Genomic DNA, 13,970 nt, shown 5'->3' with positions numbered 1-13,970 from the left:
AATAATGAAATTCGAAAATGAAAAAAGATACAGATCTTGCATATCTATGAGTACATATTTTTAGGGTTAAATGGATGTTGTAGATAATTTGTTATAATATATACTATTTTTAGAGCTTGGAATCCTTTTATGTTTCATAAGTATAATGTTCAAACCAAGATGATCGATGTAAAGGTTTTCTTATTCTTGAATTGCAATTTTCGATGGTGTATGAGTTGAGGCTTTCCTTATTTTCATAGGGTTGCAATTCTATCAAACTATTTTTTTTTACTTTTAATACAAAAATGTCACAATCACTCTCGTCTATCAGATTTTAAATTGAGTGGTTACAAGTATGTCATTGATTAGACTGAAAGTTCAAAAAAAAAAAAAAAAAATCGCTTACTTTGGGTTATACCCCAAACCATTCTATTTGACATCTAATAGCTAGGAGTGATTGTGACATCCTTATAATAATAATAATACAAACTCCTGAAAAAATTACATACCAAAGAGAAAAGGAGAAGGCTAATTTTGTGATCTTAAAACTCTTATGAAAAGGAGATGGCAAGCTTCATCCATGATAGCTTGAGCACCACACTCATGCCTATTTTTTGAATCAATAACGTTGAAGGGAGAGGAAGGTGATTCTGATGTTAGGCATCCATGACACACGCATAGTATACCGTCCAACCTCCTCCGTTAGTGCTGGCGTAGGAATGGGTTGTGTCGGGATCTAATCCTTCGATCGGGAGCTGCTCTCTCCAATGTCCCCAAGTACATCATCATTCACATTGTTATCTTGGGGCTCCTCTAATGGGATTGGACAATACTTCGATAGGTAGCCGGATGCCTCAGTGGCCAATCCCAGTCCTTGGATTTGATACCATCTCTCAAGAGCTCTGTGCTACAGTGGATGTCCTCCCACTACATTATAAAACTAAATGCTAATTGACAAAAATAACATAACAATGAATACTAAAGCAATTCAATATTAATGATGGGATGTGGCCTACCACAATGTCTTCACCCTGATAACCTCAAGGATTATATTTGGAGTCCTTGTTTGGTCCTACCCAACCTTGCTAAACGTATGAGTACGAGTCCTACCCAACGCTGCTAATCTCACCAAAAGATAATAGAACTCCTCTATATTGGGAGGCTGCACTTCAAAAAAGTGCAACATTAAAAAACAAAGTTCATTTTACTTTTATACATACAATCAGGCCAGAAAATCATGTTATTCTAAATCCAAGTTAATTTGCCTAAGAAATTTGTTTTGAGAAAGTAATTTGCCTAACAATTGTAATATACATTAGAAACAAATCCAAGATCATCCGTACAAAAAGTAGCTAAAAGTTTACAAATGAAACTTTTCAGACAATGAAAACCTAGAAACTATTAATTGAAGTCAAAATTTCTAAATTTAGAGAGAGAAAAAAGTATCATATGCACACCAACAAATAGTATTTATTTTTTGAGGAAGCAACCAAGAGAGTACTATTTGCAAGAGAGAGAGAGGAACAAAAATAGTACTAATGATAGTGGTAACAACATCAACTCAGGATCACAAACGTTCCACATCCATGCTCCACAGCAATTTAAAAAAATGAATTTTTTTTAATATTCATTTCTCAATAAATATTTTTTGCTCATTAATTCCAAGTATTAGCAAACATTACTAAACAAAAAACTAAAAAAAACAAGCAATCGATCTGTAAAAGAAAAACAAAAAACCACTCCAAAATTTTGCTCTACAATCACTTCAAGACCATATCAAAAATGAAAAAAAAAAAAACAATAGCAAAAGAGAAAGGAACTAAAACCACCCAATTGACTTAATGAACAATGAGTAAAAAATGTACAAATCGAACCAAAATTAACAAAGTAATACCATAAAACAAAATATCAATTTTTATAAAAAAAAAGAGCTTTATACACAAATTTGAGGTGCACTCACCTGAATTGATATTTGAGGTAACATAATTCTAAGCCATTAAGTCTTTTTGAACTGTACATATCATCTGCCTATTTGATATTTGTGACTGATTTTCCTTTTCAGTGCTAGGTTTGGCAAAATATAAGATGTTTGCAAAGCTAAATTTTGAGGAACTTGAGGAATCTGATATTCAGGTAGATCATATTCAGCAATTCGACAAGAGTTTTTTTTTTTCAATTGCTATATCTTGTTCCATACCACTGCTTAATACAAACTTTCACAACGATTCTAATCAATGAAAATGCAGGGTGCTGAGGAGAAGAGAATTAAGGTAGAATACCATACGCTTGAGGAAAACTAGTTGAGCTCTAGGACTGTATTTGCGTCAAATTTTAGGTTCTTGTTTGGAAAAAAAATTACGTTTTATTCTCGATTTAGGGTTGGAGTTTATTCAAAAATTGTGGGTTGGATTCACGCAAAACAAAAAACGCATGAGGATAAGATTTGAGGTGCGCTCACCTAAATTGATGCTGAAGAACTTTGCGTGGCGGGGCTTCAACTTCTGTGGCAGTCAGGAAGGACGAGAGGTCTTTGGTGCTGTCTTTGGAAGCCTGAAAGACCGAGAGGGTTTTGGGCCTGTCTTTGGCAGCAAGAGAGAAGAGGGGCGTCTGCCCTGCTGCTGAGAAGAGAGCGAGCAAGGAAAAGAGGGGTATGGCCTGAAATAAATTTGGGTTTGAGGCTTTTGGGCCAATCAGGTTTCGTGCGCAGGTGGGGTTTCGTTTCAGCACAACCCTTCATTTCATTAAATTGAAACAAACGTTGATAATAGTCAGGTAAAATCACTGTTCCCATTCGCCTATAGGCGTTGGGAAGAGTTTTCATATATATATATATATATATATATGGGAAATGTTTCTATGCTTCCTCTACAGCATAGAAGTTCTATCCTCCTCCTACAATCCAGCCATCCAATTTTGATCAAGAGAGCTACTCACCATTTGATCTTAGATCTGACGTCTCAAAGTATTTTATTTTTAGTTTTTTTTATACAAATTGTATGAATATGAAATTTGGTACGTGCCATCTTCTCATTGAAGTGCACTTATAAAAATAAATTTGCGATAAAATATAATGATAAAAATACCCTTTGAATCTCTTAGGGTTATTTTGGTCATTTAATTTTATTGAAAATATTTTTTATATATTTTTTGCTAGTGAAAGTTTAATAGAGGAATGGACATCAAAATTTGGTGTCAAAAAAATTTATAGAAAAAAAATGAAAAATAAAATAGTGTAGAGACGTGACATTACGATTGGGACAATCTTAGCCCTCCATTCAGAATGGATGGTTGGATATGGGGGAGGATAGAACTTCTATGATATAAGGGAAGCATAGAAATCTTGCCCTATCTATCTATCTATATATATATATATATAGGCAGTGGTCTCATGCAACTTTTGTATCATAGTATAATGCAACCACACTTCTAGACAATCATGTTTGTGGTATTCGTATGACCTAAACTTTTGCACACACACTCTTTTCATCTCAATAATCAAATCCCAAAAAAATCAAAGTTTGATTTGAACTCTAGATGTGGTCAAAATAAGTCCTCTTCAACAACGAATCTAAACCATTCATTTGGTGAATTTCAAGATCTTTGCCTTTACAAATTCAAAATCATTTCTTTTTTTTGAAACATTGTTCATCTAAACGTAATAAAGCCATCTAAAAAAATTGGAAAAGAAAAAAAATCCTTCAAAAAACATTGATCTAAGCATCTTATCAAAATGGATGGCCTATGTTAATTGGGCTAACAAATACTTTCGACATTGCTTTTTCAAATTTTTTGTTTTTTTGAATTTTCATTAGAACAAAAAGAGTATATATTTCTAAAATTGGATAAAACAAATGGCCCTAACATGGTTTTTGAAGGTTGTTCCATTATATTACTATACATCCGTTGCATGAAATCACTGCACTAATGAAAATATGTTGACCATATTTTTAATGTCAACAAAACGAAAATATTATGACCAATATATCAACACTTATGCAATTTTATTCTCCCTTACTAGGCAGAGGAATGTACCAATCAAGAAAATCTCGTTAGAGAAAATCAGTATATGGACTCCGCAATGGGACTTGGCCCTTGGCTGAGCCAAGAAACTCAAGGACTCAACCGAGTCATGCACAAGGCTGAAAAGCCCTCAATGAAGTGGAAGAAAATAAAAATGAATTTCAAAAATAAGGAAAGTACATTAAAAGTAAAATAAAAACAAAAACAACCTTAAGGAGCCCAAATAAGCTTAAAAAGGTATTGAAAAATAGATGTAAAATAATATATTTATATTTAAAGCATTTTTAGAAGCCAAAAAAGGGTAAAATACAAAAATAGAGATTTATGGCAAAACGTTTCACCAATCTTTGTCAAAACATATTAATAAAACCAAAACAATCCCACATTTTTTTTTATTGTTTTATACTTTTAAATATTTTTAATATCCCTGAGTTGTACACACAACCAAGGGAAACTTGGCCTCACTCATAAGGGCGAGGCCAATAGTCGAGTCTTTAGCATAATGGAGAAAGTTTATCAAAAAATTTGAAAAATAGAAAATACTAAATAATACATACAAACGAATAAATAGTTGTCAATACAACACATAATATTAAAAAATAAAACAAAAATTGCACAAAAGAGAAATATCTTAAAAGGAACTCGATGTAATACACATTAAAAAAAATCAAAGAACTCAAAATTTAATTTCTGATTTCTACCACCTTATAGCTTATGTTAACTAAGAGGACTTGTAAGTGAACAATGTGCTTGAAATCATAAAAAATTAGACTTAAAGACTCCATTTATCTGATGAAATCAAAGAGGTTTCTCCCTTTCATTTATTTGAAGAAATCAAAGAGAGTCGTCTCTTGATTTACTGGGAAAAATCAATGACGCTCTTCTCTTTATACAGTGAAAGATAGTCTGGGAAATCTAAGAGTTTCACTTTTTTGGTTGACAAATCTCATTATCTACAATGTATATGTTCCAGAGCTAGAAATCTGACATTTTTACAAATCTCATTATCTCTCTAAAATTTCAACAATTGTTTCGACTCTTTCTCTTTAAAAATATTGAAATTTTAGAGAGAGAAATAGTCAAAACAATTGCTGAAATTTTAGAGAGAGAAACCACATTGTTGCTGATTTTAAATCAACTTTAGAGATTTTGATTCTTTGAGCTATGGCTGGCAACCCTTCATCTTAAAATCAATCTCCTTACTTCTTACATCACTCTTGTATCTCAACACCCTAACAAAATGCTATTGCTGAAAGTAAACACTGCCACCTCCTTGAGGTTGCACGGGCCTTACATTTTGAGGCGCATTTATCTCTTTTGTTTTTCGAGATTGTACTTTTACAACAACATATTTTATCAATCTCTTATCTACCCCTATTTTAAATGAAAAAAGCCACATGATGCTCTTTTCAATTCTCCTCAAACGTATAAACAATTAAGGGTATTTGGCTGCCATTGCTATATGTATAACATACATCATCGACATAAATTTGACACCAGTCACGCTGAGGTATATTCATTGGTTACCCTCATAGTAAAACATCATATTGTTTATATTACCTTGATATCCATGAAGTTTTTACCAGCAGAGAAGTTTTTCATAGGCATTGTGTTTCATTTTTCAAGTCTTCATCATCCCCAATCCCATCACACATTGTTTTCCCACATCCATCACCTGTCATTCCTATTAACATAAGATTAACATACCCTACTGATTCATCCCACATTGTTGAGCAATTAACTTCATCTCTAACCTCTATCTCGCTTCCATCACCTTCTTCTTCTCCATCATCACCCACACCTCCAAGTGTCCCGTGACATTCCGATCGGTATCGCTAACCTTCAAAATATCTATAAGATTTGTTTTATCATTATGCATTCTCAACCTGCTACAACTTCTCCTCAACTAGTTCAAGATGTTCATTATCCATTAAGTGTTGGGGTCTCCGATGACTGACTTTCAACCTCTGGCAAAACTTTTGCTGTTATACCACAACTGAACCCACTTCTTTCAAGCTAGTATCTACTGATCCTAATTGGAGAGAAGCAATGAACAAAGAGATCATTGCATTAGAAGCAAATAATACATGGTTTTGGTTGAGCTAGTCCCCAACAAAATACCTATTGGTAGCAAATAGGTCTACAAGGTAAAGTACAAAGTGGATGTGTCCATCAAGCGTTACAAGGCTGGATTGGTCATCAAAGGATATAACCAGCAATAAGTGTTTGATTATGATGAAACCTTTGCTCCTGCAGCAAAGCTTACAGTTGTTCGTTATCTTCTTGTAATTGTTGCTATTAAAAATTGGTCTTTGCACTAATTGGATAACCAAAATACTTTTTTGTATGGTGATTTACATGAAGAGGTATTCACGAGATACCACTAGGTTTCTCACGTAAGGGAGAGCACCGCATTTTCCATTTGAATAAGTCCTTTTATATACTTAAACAATCTTCTAGGCAGTGGTTTGCCAAATTTTCAGATGCGTTACTAACAACAAAATATGTTCAATCAAAGGCGGATTATTCTTTTTTCATGAGCATTACTGATGTTCATGCACATATATCGTAGTCTATGTAGATGATATTGTGATTACTAACAGTGATATTAATGGGACTAATACTCTCAAGACCTTTCTCAGTGAGTGATTTCATAACAAGGATTTAGGTCCTTGGATATACTTTTTTAGCATTGAGCTTTTCCATTCTAAGAGAAGACTTCTTCTCACACAAAGGAAATACTCTTTTGAGATTCTTCATGACATAGGTCTTTTGGCTGTAGAATCTGTATCTTTCCTAATAGAACAAAATTTAAATTGAATGACAAAGATGAACCTCTTTTAGATGACCCCACGCCTTACCGACATTTGCTTGGTAGACTTCTACACCTTACAATTACAAGGCCAAGACATTATCTACCCGGTCCAACTCTTCAGTCAATTCATGAATAAACCTTGAAAACCACAGTTAGATATTGCTATTCGACTTCTTTGTTATATAAAAGGCCACCTAGCCAGGGAACTCTGCTCTCTGCTAATAGTAGTATACGAATCTCTGCCCATTATGACTTTGATTAGGCTAATTGCCCAATGACCAAGCGCTCAACTACTGGTTATTGCACTATGTTAAGAGACAACCCCATATCTTGGAAAACTAAAAGACAACAAACAGTTTCATCATCATCTGTGCAAGCGGAGTATCGTTCCATGGTAGTTGCATCTTGTGAATTTATTTAGCCAAAATACCTCTTGTCCGATCTTGGCATTCTTCATAATGGCTCCATGATGCTTTATTGTGACAATAAATTAGCCCGACATATTGCTGCCAATCCAATATTCCATGAACGAACAAAACATATTGAACTTCATTGTCATCTAGTTCGAGAGAAATTCAACATGATCTAATTCATATTGTTCATGTCCCGACTGATACTCAACGAGCCGATATATTCATAAAAGCTCTTGGGAAAGATAAATTTCAATTTCTCATAGGCAAGTTGGGCATTCTCAATATTTACGATCCAACAAGAGGGGCAGTATTGGGAGTTACTAGATTTTTTAATTGAAATTCAAATATTGAATTTCAAAATTTTGTATTATTGCACACTTTTCCATCTAGTTGGATAAGCATGTACATTTCCATTTTTGTTCAATAGATCCTTACAATCAAGGGATTGCAATCTCTTGTATCTTCTATAAATACCTATGATTGTGTAATATCATTCTTGTAAAATTGTTCAAGCAGAAAGTGCTCCAAATTTTCACAGGATTGCTCCACATAGCTACACATTGAATGAAATCATTTGATCATTGAAAAAGCCCAACAATAAATTGATTCAAAGCTAAATCGATGGTGGAATTTCAATGGCACAAAAAATTTTAAATTTCAACAAAAAATATGAAATAAGCTTGGCTCCCTTGAAAATTTGAAATTTCAACAAAAAAATATGAAATACGTTTGGCCTAAAAACTTTAATTACACCCCCTAAAATCTACAAATGCCCCCATGCCTTGGTCATTTGGGGGACCTTAGGTGGTCTTTACACAATGGATATCTTGCCATGAGTGCTTGACACATTTCTAGGGGTGGGGGGAGCTTTAGTTCCAAACCTTGGTATAAGGATCTCAACTTAAGGGGCTTTAGACCAAGTAATTTAGAAAAAGAGAGTACTTCGATTCAAGGGGCAATATCCTAGAAAAAAGAGCACTTGATGGTGAGAATCTCAACCTAATGGGGATTGCGATCAAGTGATCAAGGCTTTTGGAAGGGCTCTTGAAGCTTAGATCCAAGGGCGTGAGATTGAACCATCACATCAAAGAACAGAGATACTTAGAAACCCTAGGATAATCTCAACCATAGAGTATAGAGGCCTTGAATAAGAAAGAGAGGATGCCCTATAATTTTGAGCATAAAGTTTTAACTGCATAAGAAAAGATCCAGAGAGCCTAAGATAAAGAGATTTAAGAAACTTTGAGAGGTTAGAGAAAGGTCTAGCTTTGGAGTACGCCAAAGGTAAAGAATAGGTGAAGGAGAGGTTTGGTCTAAGAGAGTCATAATAATTTGAAAACTTATAAAAAATATCCATATGTTTTTTAATAATATAAAAAATACTCCTTTTTTATTGATTACATCCCAACCTTTTGTCTACTCTACATGCCCTTCAGGGCCTTAATAGGGCTGCGTTGGTGGAGAGACCTCCTGCTATGCTTCTTGGGCATCACAACCCTATTAGAGCCGTGATAATGCATCATAAGGGCCTTGATGCCCTAGGCAACCCGTTGGGTTCCTTGGACGCTTTTGATGCATGCGAGGGTACATAAATGAGAGTTCATTAGGCATCACTTCCCTATTAGAGCCCTGATGCACATGGTGCATTGGGCATCATAGCCCTAATACGGTCGTAATAGTTCATTACAGCTCGACTAACGTTGTGATGCCCAAGAGAAGCCCCTAAAGCAAGTTCGGGTTGTGAAGGGTAGTCTAGGTTTTAAAAAAAAAAGTTGGGTATGAAAGTAATTCTTAAAAAATTTGGCATTTTTAAAAGAAAATGGTTTGATAGGGTTCTAGCCTTATTAACATAAGTAAATCCTCACTTCATAAATCACCAAAAATTGTAAGTCAAGTATTGAAAAACCTTTACATCGATCATCGATCATCTGGACTTTAACAGTGTACTTGTGAAAAAAATTAGGAATTCAAGCTTTAAGAATAGTTTATATTGTAACAAATTATCTAGACCATCCATTTTGCTTTTAAAATAAATGTTCGCAGATCCGCAAGATCTATCTATACCATTTTTTTAATATCAAATTTTATTGTCGGTGTTAGAAATTACATTATAGAGATTTACATTGCTGAAAGTGCTTTCCAAACAAAGATTTGACGTGAGGCCTTATTGTGTTTTCACAAAACCTATGCCTTATAGAAACCTCAACCATTTTTAAATTTTTTTGACAATATAAGGATATTTTTTATAATTTCTTTAATAATTATCCTTTATTTTAAGGACGATGTCCAACTGCTTTATTATAAAAGGAGAGAGTTCCCATGAAGCTGTTGTTACTTGTGAGATTCTCCTACTTGAAGTTACTTATTTCATTCCCTCATACTAGTTATTCTTTATTTTCTTTATTATTAATATATTTTTTCTTCCTCTTATCTATTATTTGGGATATTAAATTTCTTTTTTCTTTCCTTGTTTCTATTATTTGGGACATTAACTTTTTAGCTTTTGGAATAGGATTGAGGTCGTGGTGGTAGCACTACTAGAGCTTCAGCTACCGGTCTAGGTTTCCATTCCCATTGACCATTCAAAAACCACTAACTATTTATAAAATGGGTAGGGCTTATATTCCCCATTGATCTACCAAAAATATAAAATAAACGGCTTTCTAGCTTTGCATTGTTTTGTTTGCTTTTGTTGGAAATGTTTGCAAAGACAAACCACAATCTTATTCACATCAAGCCCAAAACTAACTACAAATTCTTGGACAACACACTGGATAAGCTCGAAATGAGAAAAGAAGCAACATGTTCTCTTAGTGCCATGGCTATCATTCAACTTGGAGCTCGAGTGAGTTCCTGGTCCCATTCTTCTTGAGCATTTGGACATTGAAGGCAGGGAAGAGTATCTCATCTGAGCATGTAAAATAGGGCAAGGTCGGGCAAGGTATCACACCTGTGGCGAAGGATTTGTCGATGCAGACATACACTTCATAGAGTTGGAATTCTCCCTCCAAGTTGGTACTGCATCGGATCCCAACCTCCTCCCCTATCTCCTCCTTCAGCGCTTGTTTGATGTCTGTAAGTTGGTATAGTCGACCATCTGGCACGATGCCTGCAATGCTCCCCACATTCTTATTTTCTATATTTATTTATTTTTATTAGAATTCAATCCATTTTATTGCATTTTATGTTGTATTTTGTATTTTGGATCCATGTTGGCTCTACCATTGATCTGAGAGCAGATCTGCTCACTGCCGAGTAGATCTGGGCTCATATAAGAGTTTGATTATCCCACTCTCTATTACTTTCTTAAGAAATCAGTTTGTGGTTCAGATCTAGTCCAATCTCATTCAGAGAATGTCCCGACTTGCATCGTAAACATGTTGACACCCACCGTAGGGCATTTCAAGCTAGATCCGGGCACGAAATATGACTTGTATTCACTGTTTTTTTGCTCAAAAACTTGAAAAAGCAACTGGTTTTGGGTTCGGGGTCCCGAAATCTACATAAAACCTCATTGTGCCTTGGCGACACACCTGGTGCCACCCAACCTAGTCTGGGTTGCACACCTAGTGTTGCCCCAACCCAAGAGTCTCGAAAAATTCATGGGAAACAACTATCTGGTTCCAAGACTTCTTCCCTAGCTTCTCACCAATTTTGGGCCAAAAATAATTTTTTTAGAAATATAAAAAAATATTTTATAGAACACATGACCAATGTTAATCTGTGCATATTTATTTTATTTTATTTTAATTTCTTCTATCTCCACCCATGTTTTGCTTATTGTTCTCAAGTCTAGACTAACCTTGCATAAAAATTAAAAAAATAAAAATAAATATTTAGAGGGTCACTTGCACCCTCCTTTGACAGGCCAGACCAAAATACAAGTTTTATTTCACTATTTTCCATTGTTTTTTGCTAAAAAATAATCTCAAAACTGACTTTGATCAAGGTACAGGGTCTCTGTAATCCGAGACCGAGTTTGCCTTGGGTAGCACTGCTTGTGCCGCCTAAATTGGTCTAGGCGGCACTACCTATGTCGCCCAGACCCATAAGTCCACAAATATTTTTTTGGATCCACATTCCTATTCCATGGCCTTTTTCTTGCTTGTTAATAAATTTTGGAATCAAAATAAAATTTTAAAAAATAGAAAAAAATATTTTGCTTGAAGCAAGTCCTTCTTATCTGTGCTTTCTATATTTCATTTTATTTTAATTAATTTTGTTGGACACCCTGATTTCCCTGTTTTATCGTACTTAGTTTAATCATGTTCATCAATATATATATATATATATATAATTGAGGGTTGCTCGCACCCTCCTGTGAATGTGCCCTGATCGAGTCTTCCTTGACTCAGGCCACACTCATCTAGGCACGAACTGCACTTGGTTCCAATTTCTATAACTACACACCTTCTTGGGGGTTGCTAACCCCCACACCTAAACTGTGCTCTCGATCGGTTGAACTCTGACTCAAAGCATATATCACTTGGCACGGTTTGTACTAAGTGCTCACATCTCTTTCTTGTGTGTTTACTTGCTTACCACTTTATTTTCACTTGCTTGTTTCTTTACACACCCCTGCACACAATGGACTGGGGAAGCCCGGGAAACCAGCAATTTTTTTTGAAAACTCCCAAATTTCAACCTTAACTGTTGTGAGGGGCACCTAGCTTTGGGAGCCGAGGCTGTTACGATTCATGTAACTTTAACAGTGAGTGTCCCTCCGTAATCATTAGCCTCCAAACAACTCCAAACGCAGTAGGACTTGGCTGATGCCTTTAACAGGTGGCTAGGACCTACGTGGGAACTCACTCAGTTTAGCCGCATTTATGTAGTTAGGAACCCACTTAGACCAAACCTACCCATAGTTTAGGGCAAAGTTTTCTATTGCTTTGTTTGTTGATCAGAGTTTCTTAGTCTTAGATCTCAGTCCGGATCCACTTCTGGTCCGAGCTGAACCCTGCTGGGTCCGAGTTCAGGCTTGTTTCCTGCTTAGCCCAGGTCCGAACCAAGTTCTCAATTGGGTTCCAACCGAGGCTCCCTCTTGGTGCGACCCAAAGCTCACACCAAATCTCACCCAGATCTTAGTCCTGGTCCACACTGGGTATAAATTCGAAACTCTCTAGGATCAAGTCTAGGTTTGGAACCAACTCAGCCCAGGTCCAAACCAGGTTCACACCCAGGTCTGAACCTAGACTCCCTTTAGGTCAGAGCCAAGACTCATACCCATCTAGTCTAGATCTCAGTCTAGGTTCTAGCATAGGTCTAAACTTAGAGTTACCTCGAGGACTAGATTAGATTCACCCTAGTTCAGGGTTCAAACCAAAATCCATCAAGTCTAATCAAGATCTCGAGTCTAGTCTTAACCTCGGTCTAGATTTAGAGTTGCCCCTGGAATTAGATTTGGTTCCCCTTAGTTTGGGGTTCAAGCCTAAGCTCATCAAGTCGAAGCCCAAGTCTTTCTAGGTCTATGACAAGGCTCATGCCCAGTTAAGCCCGACTCTTGAATCAGGTCCAAACCAGGCTTCGACGTCAAGTCTGTCCATAAGTCCAAACAAGGCTCACCCTTGGTCTAGGCCTCAGTTTTACCTATATTCAGTTTATGTCTAGCTAAGGTTGAGTCTTAGTCCAGCTAAATCCATTCGGGCTCGAGTCAAAGTCTAGCCTATGTCCATCTTCAAGCTAAATCTAACCGTCTAGTTTAGCATAAGTCAAGGAGCCATGGCCAAAGATCAAAGCAGAGCAAGGTTCAACCCTACAGCTTCAGCCTAGTCTAGATTCAGAGAACTTAGTCAGTCTGAGAGTCACCATCAAAGTGCTTCCTCACAAATCCATAGTGCTTGTGTCAGTGAGCCAAGTCTCAACCCATATGGAACCATACCTAGCGGTCCAAGCCACCCTCAGGGCCATCATTTGGAAGCCACAAGTCAGAAGTTTAATAGGGTCCGTAACACCCTGAACAGTAAAGGGGTTAGGCCAAGGAAATCCTCCTAGACATGGGGGTTTGCCTCAAATCAAGTCGGCACACCAAAGGTTAGGGCCCAACCCAAATCTTTGAGTCAACCAATCCCAGTCGGCTTAACCCCTACGTTCAATCAGCAGTCCAACATTTTGGTTTTAGGAATCAGCCAGTCAGGGGGCAAGTGGGTTCATATACAGTTAGGAAAAGTTGACCCAAGCAACCCAACACCAGTAAAGGTCAGAGTTTTGACCTAACCCAATATCAAGACAATCATAAGGTGTATGCATTCTTTTAAGACCTACCGAATCGAGGGTATATCATCTAGTGTAGTCAATCTAGATATGTTAGGCTAGAAGTTTATGCTCTAGGTCATGTCCAACCTATCGGCTCAAACAAATATAACCTTAGGGGTGCTAGCCTGTTAATCCAACCAACTAAAGGCCAGGGGTCTAACTCAAGTCATCACTTGACTTCATAATTATCTCGAGGGCAAACTCCATCTGGCAGTAGTTAAAACCTTCATTCACTCTTTTAGTCCAGTGCTGGGACAAGATAATATCCTCACCCTAAGGTTAAATCATCGAGTCAAGGTCAGGGACAGGCAGACCTCACTGCCCAGTGTCAGAGTTCTAGTCATCATAGCAGCTCGAGTCGCCCATCCTAGACATGTGGTGATCCTATTCTGCGAGCCTTCTTGCATGGCCACATAGTCCAAACTCAGGACAACGGGTCAACTCTGGCCTATTTCAAATCAGATGAGTCTATAGGTTGACAATTGGCA

At 36.6% G+C, this 13,970-nt stretch overlaps 1 long non-coding RNA gene across 1 annotated transcript; it reads right to left on the bottom strand.

Annotated features, from left to right (window-relative positions):
- Window positions 1–502: 502 nt before the first annotated feature.
- On the bottom strand, window positions 503–1,137 carry LOC148780790 (uncharacterized). Its single transcript, XR_016060546.1, has 2 exons — window positions 996–1,137; window positions 503–906 (listed from the first exon to the last, which is right to left on the bottom strand). It is a non-coding gene; the product is annotated as an uncharacterized LOC148780790 (long non-coding RNA).
- Between the last annotated feature and the right edge of the window lie 12,833 nt (window positions 1,138–13,970).

Source organism: Amborella trichopoda, chromosome 8, assembly GCF_054954075.1.
Source record: "Amborella trichopoda isolate Santa Cruz 75 chromosome 8, AtrichopodaSantaCruz75HAP2 v2.0, whole genome shotgun sequence".
Lineage (NCBI taxonomy): Eukaryota > Viridiplantae > Streptophyta > Magnoliopsida > Amborellales > Amborellaceae > Amborella > Amborella trichopoda.
Note: the sequence above shows the minus strand (reverse complement) of the source record. Positions and strands in the feature narration are given on the sequence as shown.